General features: G+C 43.6%; 1 protein-coding gene and 1 long non-coding RNA gene across 9 annotated transcripts in view; one reads left to right on the forward strand and one right to left on the reverse strand.

Annotated features, from left to right (window-relative positions):
- LOC128693025 (solute carrier family 41 member 1) overlaps window positions 1-12,445 on the reverse strand; it is a 155,879-nt gene that overhangs the window by 111,033 nt on the left and 32,401 nt on the right. The window lies entirely within an intron of this gene.
- The window catches only part of LOC128693026 (uncharacterized), a 46,609-nt gene continuing 34,703 nt past the window's right edge, over window positions 540-12,445 (forward strand). Inside the window, exon 1 of the long non-coding RNA XR_011392895.1 lies at window positions 540-1,415. This is a non-coding gene — a long non-coding RNA (uncharacterized lncRNA). The remainder of the gene's footprint in view (window positions 1,416-12,445) is intronic.

The raw sequence follows: 12,445 nt of genomic DNA on the forward strand, positions 1-12,445 counted from the left end.
TTTCCGTGCCTAGAAGGGTTCTGCCCTACGAGTTTTCTCCCCTGGAAAAATGGCATGGTGATACCGACAAGATGTGGAAAAAGACAACGTACAGTTCAGACGTTTATTAGAGGAAACGTTGCGCCATTAGTGACTTCTTCAGTCCTACCCTCATGGGCCATCACCTCTCCTGCAGTGCTCTTTTTTTCTTTTTCTTAAGTCTACCTCCACTACTACTATTGCTTCGCTAACACTCCTCTCTGACTCTTGTATATAAACTGGCTCCTTTTTTTTCGCGCTTCTGTGTGACTAGTTAATGGTCTAAATCAGACAGAAACGTCGCCATAAGTTTCACTCTCCTATGTGCAGGTTGTATTGTTCTTAAAAATTTACTGTTGATTCCACCGCCACAATGTGACCCTCCCATCCCCGCCACCATCTTGAAACCTCCCTTCTTTCCCTCTTATTTACTCATTTTCTCCCTGATTCCTACCACCACAACCCGCCCCACTATCACTTCATTCCCAGCCTGTATCCCCCCCTCTACTTTCCTTCCGCTTACTTTCTCCCTATTTATCCACCATCCTACTCCATCCCTCATGAGAGATACTAAGTCCCACGCAGCAGTAACTCCAGCTATATCTACGGGAACGAAATTCTTGAAGTTCCCGTAGCTATTGAACCCATAGTGCAATCAAACCATCAGTCATCTGACCGATGCCTTCCACTGGATTACCGGTTAACCCCTCTAAAAATTATGATTATAGTTATAACCATTTAGGTTTGTTCACTGGTTTGGACTTTTAGGATTCACTTGGCATGGGTTCAAACCTCACCAGGTCTGTGGTTTGTTTGCAATCGTGTTGTTATGACATCGTCAGCCATAGTGCAATACTTGACGATACCCTCATCGCCTTACTGAAATCTCTAGGCTCAGACTGGCAATTCTCATTACGTTATGTATCCAATTTTGCTCAATTGGAAAATACAACTTCTTCCATCATTCCTCACTATCTTCCATCTCTGCACCTTCTCCCTCAATCAAGATGGGATACGCAGTAAGATATTCTTCATGATTATCAATAGTAAACGAAACCAACAAGCAAAATAAAACATTAGTTTTAAAATTTACAGAGAGCACTAGGACCAAAAGGTCAATTAGTGGTCTATGAATAAAAGATTCTACACTCGCCTGTACACGGACACACACTACCACAACCCCCCGTCACCGCCTCTAAAGAAAAAAAAAACATGCTAACAAACTAATATATACTGTCATTAGTCAGTACCTGACCAGCCGGGCTGTGGTTCGAACGTCGGGTTGCGTGCGGCCAACGGTAACAGCCTGGTTGATTAGCCCTGATCCACCATGAGGCCTGGTCACAGACTCGGCCGCGGGGGCGTTGACCTCCGAAACCCTCTCCAGGTATATCCAGGTAAATCAAAAAACTATATCAGACTGTTAACATTAAGTCATGTAACATATTCCCACTGTCCCTACAGGTACTCGGGTAATTATAAAACCCATGAATTGTACAAAAGAGGCCAAAGTAGTGGGAAGTTAAAATATGCCCGATTCAGCGACGCAAGCCACTCATGGCAAGAGCACTCACAAGCAGGTGACTGTGTGTGTGTATGTACTCACCTAGTTGTGGTTGCAGGGGTCGATTCATAGTTCCTGGCCCCGCCTCTTCACTGGGTCACTCTCCCTGAACCATGAACTTTATCATACCTCTGCTTAAAGCTATGAATGGATCCTGCCTCCACTACATCGCTTCCCAAACTATTCCATTTCCTGACTACTCTGTGACTGAAGAAATACTTCGTAACATCCCTGTGATTCATCTATGTTTTCAACTTCCAACTGTCCCCCCTTGCTGTTGTGTCCCATCTCTGGAACATTCTGTCTCTGTCCACCTTGTCAATTCCTCTCAGTATTTTATATGTCGTTATCATGTCCCCCCTATCTCTCCTGTCCAGTGTCGTCAGGTGTGTGTGTGTGTGTGTGTGTGTGTGTGTGTGTGTGTGTGTGTGTGTGTGTGTGTGTGTGTGTGTGTGTGTGTGTGTGTGTGTGTGTGTGTGTGTGTGTGTGGGGTTGTGGAGGTTGTGTGGGGTGCACACTTGCGTGCATGTGCGCGCATGCGTGTGTACTCACCTAATTGTGGTTGCAGGGGTCGACTTATAGCTGCTGGCCCCCTCTTCACTGGTCGCTACTAGGTCACTCTCTCCCTGCTCCGTGAGCTTTATGGATCCTGCCTCCAATACATCACTTTCCAGGCTATTCCACTTCCTGTGGCGATAAGTCTTGAGTTTCTGTAGTTTATCAAGTGGTTGTGTGAACACCAATACGCAAGCAGGTCTGACGACACAAGGAATGCCTGCGTACAACACCGTAATTCACACAACCACTTGATAAACTACAGAAACTCAAGACTTATCGCCACAGAAGACAACACTCAATACCGAAGAATCCTGGAATCATCACTTATTTCTATATCCGACAACTTCAACCAGAATAGTGGCTTCTATAACATAGCTGAACCACTTGCCAAGAAACTTCTTCATCTCTATCCCACATAAGAACACTGTAGAAGGTCTGCTCACAAACTTGTCCAGTCTCCTTTCCAAGCTACCCAAGTTTTTAGACTCTACAACCCAACTCGGTACATCATCAGATGCAGCATTCTTCACCTGACCTCAGCCGGACTATAAATACTCGCGTTCCTTCCACCCCAGGTAGTTCTGTTTGTGACTTGAAAAAGCCCACTGTGTGGGCGAAACGTAGTCAATAAAGGATCACATTATACTGCATTTGTGTTTATATTGCCATGAATCCTTGTTGCTGTATCCCATCTTTGGAACATCCTGACTCTGTCCACCTTGTTGATTCCTCTCAGTATTTTATATGTCGTTATCATGTCCCCACTGTCCCTCCTGTCCTTCAGTATCGTCAGGTCGAGTTCTCTTAACCTCTACTCGTAGGACATGCCCTTTAGCACCGGCACTAAAGTCTCGCTGCAAACCTTTGCACTTTCTCTAGTTTCCTGACATGCTTGGCCAGGTAAAGGTTCCAAATTGGAGCTGCATACTTCAATATGGGCCTGATGTATATTGCGTACAGGGTCTGGAACGACTCCTTACAGAGATGTCGGAATGCTATTCTTACGTTCGCTAGTTGCCCATATGCTGCAGCAGTTATTTTGTTGATTTGCACCTCAGGAGATGTGCTCGGTATTGTACACACTCCAAGATTATTTTCCTTGGGTGAGGTTTGTAGTCTTTGGCCCCCTAGACTGTACTCTGTCTTCGGTCTTCTTTGCCCTTCCCCAATCTTCATGACTTTGCACTTGGTGGAGTTGAACTCCAGAAGCCAATTGCTGGGTCAGGCCTGCACCCTGTCCAGATCCTCCGTAGTCCTGCCTTATCCTACTCCGACTGAATTCTCATAAATTTCACATCGTCTGAAAACAGGGATACTTCTGAATCTATTCCTTCCGTCCAGAAACAGTACTGGTCCTAGGGCTGACCCATGTGGAACCCCGCTCGTCACAGGTACCCACTCCGACACCTCATCACATACCATGACTCACTGTTGCCTAATCCGTCAGGTCTTCTCTGGTCCATTACAGTGCCTTCCCTCTGTGTACTCACCTAATTGTGGTTGCAGAGGTCGATTCATAGCTCCTGGCCCCGTATGTGTGTGTGCATGTGTCATCTCATTTTGACAATTCTTGAGAAAAAAAAGAGCAAAACACGTCCAGGAAAAAACCTACATAACTTGTAGATGAATAGTTCAGAGAACCGACACGTTGGTAAATTAGACACATGTGCAACCCTTGGGTATCTTTATTGAGGAAACGTTTCGCCACACAGTGGCTTCATCAGTCCCTCAGCCTTGAGTCGATGTAGTCAGTCCATCAACCTTGAAAAGAATACAGCATATCTGCGGAGAAGTAGCTTTTATACCGAAGGGAGGAGAGGTGCAGCAGTCGTAGGTGGTATCACATCTGACCAATGTGGAAGTAGGTCATGCCCAAGGGTTAGGCAAGCAAAGAATTCCCAAGTATTAAGATCCCAAGAAGATGCAGTGTCTGACAGGACTGTAGATGAATGGTTCAGAGAACCGACTTGTTTCTCACCCATGGGTAGACATACCCATGGGTAGACATACTATTGTGAGGCAGAGGTCTGTTGTAGAACATGCTCGATACAGCAAGCCTAGCCTTCACATCTACCCTTTCATTACACTGGATCTCAACACAACAAGGGCACCAACAGAACTCTGTAATCATGTATTAGGCATGGAGACAGGTGAGCCACTCGTGGCTATTCTGAAACACACAGTAAATTGGAGCATGCTGTACCAGGCCAGGCAAAGCACTCTGAGTGAGTGAACAGAAAAGTGGGACTTTCTATGGCCAACAACCAGAACAAGATGAGTAAGAATGGCGTGGAACCTTTTTTCCCTTCCTTCCCAAGTGAACACTGAAGGTTCACTTGGTAGCTGGACATTTGAGTTATATTAATGAATATAGCAAAACCCACTTGAAAATATTGTAGCTTTCTGACCTATCAGTAAATACGTTAATCCTCAAAATCATGACCATCACCCGAACAAATATTACAAATTTAAAACTTATCAAGTAACAGTCAGAAAAACGAAGTGTGTACAGTATACCGAATGTAAGTATATGTTTGTAAGATTTAGCTGCCATCTCACATGTTCATGAGACATAAAAAGATCAGCAATCCATTCTGTCAGTGAATAATATTTAATAAGATTGTTTCGCGCATCTGACAGAATGGTACCTCCCTTGATGGTTGCTGTCTATGCTCATGGAAATTGAAAACTATCACTGCAGGTGCCAGGCACTCAGAGGTACCCAACTGCTGGCTACAGATTCACCTCTATTATGGTTCAAGGAGGGCAGGGAGAGAAACCAACCTCCATGATACCAGAAACATCCAGTCCAAGAGAGGGGCCCTATATCAGAACATGAGAGCATGGAGAGTTGTGTTTAACCAGGAGAAGGAGCCTTCTTCGCAGCGCTGAAGAAGGTTGCCATGCATGCTCCAAACCCAAAGCAGGTGACCCCTGGCTCTTGATAGTGGATATTTAGCAGTTTACTAGAGGTTCTCAACATAGGATGTTTGCAATGCTCCAGTGCAAAGCAGATTTCCCAGGTAGTGAAAGGGATCCAGCAAATGCAGTAGGAAAGGGCAGGCCAAGGAGAAGACCTGGCAGCCTTACTTGAGCCTGGAGTGACACAAGCATGCATACAGATGAAGCATAATCTACCAGTCTGCACCCAAGGTGCAGTGCAGACACACCTTCAAGATATCCAATGCCTACCATGCCTCTGTTTTGTCCTTCAGATCGAGAACCTCCCTGCAGGGTCTGGGCCATCTCCAGGAACATGACTTGATGCTTACAGGGAAGAACTACTTCAAGAAAGATCCCATAGGGAGCAGATGACCTCAACTAGATCTAAGTAAAATGAACTGCTACCATCGTCCAAGTGGAAAACCTAACCACCCACAGCAGTTTCTGAGATAGTAACAGATCAATTTCTAGAGCCGATATTGAGAAGTATGCCACCAGATCATCTACATTACATACAAAGAGGACCTGATGCAGTTGGGGATAACACTATTTGTGCCACAATGAAATCTGTAATCAAAACGTTAGCCTGTGAGATTCCATCCTTCTGGAAAAAACTCAAGAGTATCATGAATCAACTCTTACCTAACAACCTGTTATTCAAACGACTGGGGAAATTGGAAACAGGCCCCTCGGTCACACCAAAGACAGGAGACAGCAATGAATGTCAAATCTCCATGTGGTGTCACAAGGCTTCTCCATACTGAAGACCACTAATATATGATGGCTGCTGGCCATCATATATTAGTGGATATTGCCAGCCAGCTTTACCAGGGCATCTGTCATCGACTGGAGTTTGCGGTAGTTGTCTCCAAATACCAAACCATAAAACATTCAACATTTTTTATGAAATTACAGATGCATCTAGTCAAAGAGATTGGTTAGTAGCTTGCAGCCTCCTAAACTGGCTTGGGAATGGCCAAAACCACATATTAGTCAGTCAAGGAACGTACACTAGCACGTTAAGAGACCATACAATAAGTGTCAGGGGCCCGAGACTGTTCAACTGCCTCCCAGCATACATAAGGGGGATTACCAACAGACCCCTGGCAGTCTTCAAGCTGGCACTGGACAAGCACCTAAAGTCGGTTCCTGATCAGCCGGGCTGTGGCTCATACGTTGGTTTGCGTGCAGCCAGCAGCAACAGCCTGGTTGATCAGGCTCTGATCCACCAGGAGGCCTGGTCACAGACCGGGCCGCGGGGGCGTTGACCCCCGGAACTCTCTCCAGGTAAACACCACTCGTCCCAACTAAAATTACACAAATCCACGAGAAAGGTGTCATAACACCTCGTAATACACTCCATTTTCCCCCTCGAGCCATGAAAGACAATGTCTGTTGGGCCATTGCCATTTCCCTATCCTTAAATTAGGTTACAGTATGCAACTCCCTTGGCCCTGAAATCTACAAATGTAATTCCAGATGCTGGAAAAAGAAAAGCACTCAGTAAAAATAACAGTCACCTGAAAGAGGGGTCATTCACAACCTGCAGATGAGGCAGGCATGGCAGTGGATTCCTAGCAGATTCTGGTAATATTCCCACATTTTTTATTTTATTCCAGATTTGTCCTTGCAAGTACTGGAATTTACCCCTCCATATAATGGATCAAGGATGCCCTCCAGGCTTCCTGGAGGGAAACCAGGTAATCAGGAAATAGTTATCCTAGAGCAACAGGCTGAGCATAAAATCTGTTAGTGCCACTCAAGGTCCTTTCTGCTAGAAAACTGGCAAGTGAGACCTGAATTTGCTAGACTGTGAAATATTATCTCTCGTCATGTACAGGCAACTTCCAAGAAATAGTCACATACCTATCACCAGTGTTCTTACTCCCATAGCCCGACCTGGGGTCAGACTTTTCTGTTGCTGGCCTGGTTAACTAAGATGTTGCTGTTAGCAGCCTGCTGACCCACACACATCCATCACAGAGTAGTTGATCTGGCACTTCGTAAAGGTAGTGATGAAGTTTCTTCCTGAAGACTTCTACACTTGTTCCAGCAGTATTTCTGATATCTTCTGGTAGCATGTTGAACAGTCATGACCCATAGATGTTTTGGTGCTCATGACACCCCTGCCTTTTCACTGGATTTCCTCCCATCTGTCTCACACTGGCATGTTGTTATGGTAGCAAGTTTGGGATTAGGCCCTCTAAATCCCCCCATGTTTATGTCATCATGTATCTTTTTCCTTCACTCCAGAGAGTACATGTTCAGTTCTTCGAGACATTTCCAGTAGGTTAACTGATTTATTGGCTCTATGTGGCAGAAAATGATCTCTGATATGCTGCAGCTCTGATATCTCTTCTGTCTTCAACAGAGCCATCAACCAAACAGTAAGAGAGCACAAGTGATTTGAATAGTGTCACCATTTGCATTACAGTGGACTCCTGGATTACGTGTCATCGGAATAAGTAACGTTTTCGTCAAAATATTGGCTCGTAATTGTCACTGAACTCAGAATAAGTCATTTGTCGAAGCGTGTCCGTGTGGCCTGAGCAGCCCGGACACTCCATGTATAGCCAGTGTGCCACTGTTTACCAGCCAGTGAGGACAACCCTACGAGTTCATACGATACATTTTGTATTATTCCATTCTTTTTAGTGCTTGTAACTGCTAAATAAGCCACCATGGGCCCAAAAAGCTTCTAGTGTCAGCCCTTTGGAAAAGAGGGTGAGAAACACTATAGAATTCAAGAAAGTGGGGTGCATGTCACTGAGCTGGCCAGGTTGTGTATCAAACCCCATACAACCATCGCTTCTATCCTGGCCAAGAAAAAGGAAATCAAGGAAGTTGTTGTTGCGAAAAGTGCAAATATGCCTACAAAACAGAGATTGCAAATACTGGAAGATGTGGAGACTTTGTTGATAGTGTGGATCAATGAGAAAAAATTATCAGGAGATAGTGTTATGCAGTCAATAATATGTGAAAAGGCAAGGCAGCTGCATGATGATCTCATAAAGAAAATGCCTGGAACTAGTGCTGATATTGGTGAAATTAAGGCCAGCAAAGGCTGGTTTGAGAGATTTAAGAATCGTAGTGGCATACATAGTGTGATAAGGCATGGTGAGGCTGCCAATTCTGACAAAAAGCAGCTGAAAAATATGTTCAGGACTTCAAGGGTACATAGAGGTTGAAAATTCAAACCCCAACAAGTGTTCAATTGTGACGAAACAGGCCTCTTTTAGAAGAAAATGCCAAAGAGGACCTACATTATTCAGGAGGAAAAGGCACTCCCAGGACACAAACCTATGAAAGACAGGCTAACTCTCATGTTTTGTAATAATGCTATTGGGGATTTCAAAGTGAAGCCTTTACTGGTGTATCACTCTGAAAATCCCGGAGCGTTCAAGAAAAACAGTGCCGTCAAGAGTAAATTGTGTGTGGTGTGGAAGGCAAACAGTAAGGCATGGGCACGAGGACATTTTCCTTGATTGGTTCCATGACGTGTTTGGCTCCAATGTGAAAAAATGCCTCCTGGAAAATAAATTGAAACTCAAGTGCCTCCTGGAAAATAAATTGAAACTCAATGCTCCTGGATGGACAATGCTCCTGCTCATCCTCCTGACATGGAAGAACAAATGGTGCAGGAGTTTTGTTTCATCAAAGTGAAGTTCTTGCCCCTAATTCCACTCCTCTCCTCCAGCCCATGGACCAGCAGGTCATTTCAAATCTCAAAAACTGTACACCAAAGCAGTGTTTCAAAAGTGGTTTGAAGTGACCTCAGACACTGAATTGACCCTAAGAGAGTACTCCTGAAGATGCATCCAGATGGCCACAGCCTTTAAGGAGAAGTGCAGAATTACCAGATTGCAATAGACAGCAGCATGAATTGAATAAAAGAATCCATGTTCCCTTGATAACCAGCGTCAATAGAGCACAAAGCATAAACCTAAAATTGAAGTCTTGAGAACCACAAAATCTCCTCCAGCTTTATTTCCTGGAGGTTGAGTAAAATGTGGTATGCTGATGGAGTACAGCTGCTTCAAATATTCCACTAGAGTAAGCCAAAGAGGAGGACAGAGTGGTTTAGAAAGGCTTCTTCCAAGACCACTAATTGATCAGAGCTCTAACCTCTCAGGGAGTGATTATGCTTCTATGTAGGGATGAATCCTCCATGGATGACTAGTAACTGTGGCCTCTGAGCTAACCACAAGACTGAAAATAACCCTGACTCAATTCTGTTGGTGGACATTAGGTATCAGTCCACTTTTTCCAGCCTGCCAAATTGTAATCACATACTTGTTGAGATGTATATCCTCATTCTCATTATTAAAAACGAAGTGGGTCATGATCCTCAGCACTAGTTGAAAAATACATTGAAAAGATGATTTCTACTAGCTCACCTAGTGCAGCAACAATGCACTTGCTTGAGCATGGCCAACAGCTTTTAATTAGTAGATTATCCTTGGTAATTCAATGAAAGCTGGTTCACAAAATAGGCTTGGAATTTGCCTCAAGCTTTCTTTTAATGGCTATTAGCTGATGGCCAACCATTTGCACTGTTACATAAAGAGAACAAGACCCTTGTGGAACCCCCTGTCAATAGTCACATTGTACTCACCTAATAATAATTTAGCTCACCTGTGATAATTTAGCTATGTCCAGCAACATACAACATACAATAGAGGTGCATACTTCCCACCACAGAACTGTCAAATTCCAAAGTTTTCTGCACATCTGCAGCATTCACAGAATTATAATGCTACAGTTGTGGATGTTACCATGGTAAAAGCCACCACTGCACTGATCCTACCAAGACTGCCAACTGTGAGGTGCCAAATAAATACACAGAGCTTGGTTCTGTTAATCACTTCTCTACCTGAAGGTTATTTTGTAACACCTGGCCAAGTTTTAGGGGCCCATCAAGAGACTGCCTTCTGGCTACTATGTCCATTTCCACACAAAGATTGTCAGAAATCAGTAACACAGAGGAACCAGGAGAGAAAGGTATGTTAACAGACATAAAAAGGAAGAGGAAGGTGGGGAAGCCCAAAGAAAAAAAAATATATAAAACATCCTTCAGAACACACAATGAACTTCTGTTTCAGAGACATAAAGACATCCGTAAACCTGTATAACATGTTCCTCCTGATTCCTGATGGGCTTCGTTTTGTCTGAGAAGTGTAGCATACATAATAGCAGGACAAATCTATTAACCGAGATGAGATCATTGAAGGCTGGGGTACAAATTAGGCAGTCAGTGGACTAGTAAGATTGAATATTGTGCTTATACACAAGTGGCATAAGCATTATTGTGGCACAGAGATATGTCTCAGCCACAGTTGTGTCCTTTCCCTGATGTAGCATTGATTGTGGTGAAACCAACATGTTTGCCATTGTATACTGGAAGTATGTGTTGATTTCCCTTACTATAATTTGCATCATGGGTTAATTTAAATATACGTAGTTCAAAGAATTCAAGTTCACTGGCATTCTTCCCAAGGGTACAGATAGGTGGGACTCCAATGAGTTCTGTCAAAATAATGGGGATTGCGCACAAAATTTGCATCTTCCTGCCAATCCAAGATGCATTCTGGTGGTAGTTGCTGGATATAAGCAGTTGGCTGTGTTGGGGGTAATGGAGGCAGCCATGAGTCATTGCAGTGTTGAATGTGAGCTATACCTCCTAGCCTGGGCTGGCACCACCTAATGCCATGTGTGGTGGAGGCATTACCCACAGCTACCTGTCACTGATGTTGCGTCTCGAAATGTACTTCATCCCCTGGGGATAGCAATGGCACACTATCAGACCACGTGCGTCATCGTATAAACTGACACTTCACAGGTAAATAATCTTCATTACTATCACTACTAGAGTCGTCGTTGACTGATAGGATATCAAAGTCTACATCACTATCATCCCCATTACTCACTGTAAGCAAGAGATAATAATCTCCAGGGCACTGGAGAATATCTTTCACTTACAATGTGGTGGTGATGGACATATTATGGATGGTTATGGGTCACTGGGCTTTTCAGTGACAGTTAAGGCATCCTGAGCATACTGTATTTTCAATTAATATATGTTCAAAACCAAAGAACTCATCATCAGCTCCATTAATCCTCATGCTGCTGTCACTAGGAAATAAAACCTATTGAATTTGCCTGGGAGCAAGGCCTTTGCATCCACACGACATGGTGAACAAAGTGTACTAAATATGGCATTCCCATGATGTACTGTGGGGTCCCCAATTTTTTGTATATCAAGAACACTTACCACTCAGACCACTCTTATATGTAGACCTACCAGGCCTCTTGTACCAAACTTGAAGTTGCTAGAATTTGTGTGTAAATCTACATGTGACCCCTTGCATCAATAACATAGATCTGTACATGAGACACTGAAAGGGATAAGAAAATCAAACTGGTGAGGGAATAAAGAATTTCAGGTTTCTAAATGCCATACTAAATGTTTAACCAAGCATTCCAACAAATAAGAAAGTGCTGAGTTGCTGGCAATGATTTCTGAGGGTGGCTATGCTCCTGAGCAAGTGTTTAATGCTGATGAGATAAGATTGTTCTGGAAGATGGCTTCCAGAACTTAATATCAGAGAGAAAAAAAAAAAAGGTGCTCCTGGATTAAATGCAGCAAAGGACTGTTTCAGTTTATTGTTGTGTGCTAATGCAACAGGTGACTAAGTGCATACCCATACTTGTTTAATGCTCAAAGAATCCCTGTGCCTTAAAATAGAAAAACAAAACCACTTTGTTATCTGGCAGTCAAACCAGTCAGCATGGATAATGAAAGAATTATTTGTTGGCTGGTACAAGCATCAGTGTATTCCTGTCATGTTTTATCTGCATAGCAAGAACCTCTCATTCAAGAATCTCCTGACTTGATAATTCCCATGCTCATTGTGACCTGTTGCAGGATTTCAACTTATATGTTAAGGGCTTTTTAACACCAAATACAACACTACTGATACAATACACAAATAACCCGCACATAAAAGACAGAAGCTTACGACGACGTTTCGGTCCGACTTGGACCATTGACAAAGTCACACTGTGACTTTGTCAATGGTCCAAGTCGGACCGAAACGTCGTCGTAAGCTTCTGTCTTTTATGTGCAGGTTATTTGTGTATCGTTCCAGTCACGGTATTGTGCCTTTTTGTTATTTAACTACTGATACAAGTCATTCAAGGGTATCTACACAATCGGAGTGATGCAGAAACTGTTTGCAGCAATGGACAATGACTCAAGAGTTTGGAGTACACACTAGAGTCCTGGCATAAATTCAATGTTGAAGATGCCTTACCCCACATTAAGGCTGCATGGAATGATGTACCCCAGTCAACAATAAATAC

The sequence above is a fragment of the Cherax quadricarinatus genome, chromosome 38, assembly GCF_038502225.1.
Source record: "Cherax quadricarinatus isolate ZL_2023a chromosome 38, ASM3850222v1, whole genome shotgun sequence".
NCBI classification, from domain to species: Eukaryota; Metazoa; Arthropoda; class Malacostraca; order Decapoda; family Parastacidae; genus Cherax; species Cherax quadricarinatus.